The following is a 943-nucleotide window of genomic DNA, read 5'->3' as shown; positions in this document are numbered from 1 at the left end:
GTTTCACCATATTGGCCAGGCTGGTCTCAAACTCCTGACCTCGTGATCCGCCCACCGCGGCCTCCCAAAGTGCTGGGATTACAGGCGTGAGCCACTGCACCCGGCCCAGTAATGTAATATTTCATCTTGACAATTCTAAAAGATATTCGAAATGCATTTCTTTTTTTTGTTATTTTGTCATAAGTGTCTAATGAAATGCATTTATTGATAAGACAAATGAAGGTCTTTTAAAATGAAGGTTTAAAAACATTGTAGATAGATATTCTTGCTAGAATGAGATGGGGCTCATGACCAATTCTATTTCTATTTTTCATTTTTGTAACTGTAAGCTCCAAGAAACATCGAGGTGTTTTGTTATAGCAATGTCACCCATTTCTTAGGACTCCTTAGTTACTAATCCAAAAAAAATTCAATGATTTATAATAAGTTATAACATGAATAGGTTCTCCAACTTTGTTGAAAGCAAAAATTTTAAAAAAAGATAATTACCTAATTTGGAGAATTTATTATGCATGCAAACATTAGGTTATTCACTTTCTCAGGACTTGGGAAGTAGACCAGGGGCTTTACCAAGACTTTTAAAGAAACTCAATTATAACTTTTTTTTTTTTTTTTTTTGAGATGGAGTCTCGCTCTGTCGCCAGGCTGGAGTGCAGTGGCGCAATCTCAGCTCACTGCAATCTCTGCCTCCTGGGTTCAAGCAGTTCTCCTGGCTTAGCCTTCAGAGTTGCTGGGATTACAGATGCATGCCACCACACCCAGCTAATTTTTGTATTTTTAGTAGAGATGGTGTTTCACCATGTTGGCCAGGATAGTCTCGATCTCCTGACCGTGTGATCTGCCCGCCTCGGCCTCCCAAAGTGCTGGGATTACAGGCGTGAGCCACCGTGCCCGGCCTATACTTATAACTCTTTAACTTAAAGACAGCTTATTTAATCCAATA

The sequence above is a fragment of the Mandrillus leucophaeus genome, unplaced genomic scaffold, assembly GCF_000951045.1.
Source record: "Mandrillus leucophaeus isolate KB7577 unplaced genomic scaffold, Mleu.le_1.0 Scaffold193, whole genome shotgun sequence".
Taxonomy (NCBI): Eukaryota; Metazoa; Chordata; class Mammalia; order Primates; family Cercopithecidae; genus Mandrillus; species Mandrillus leucophaeus.
This window is presented reverse-complemented; position numbering follows the sequence as displayed.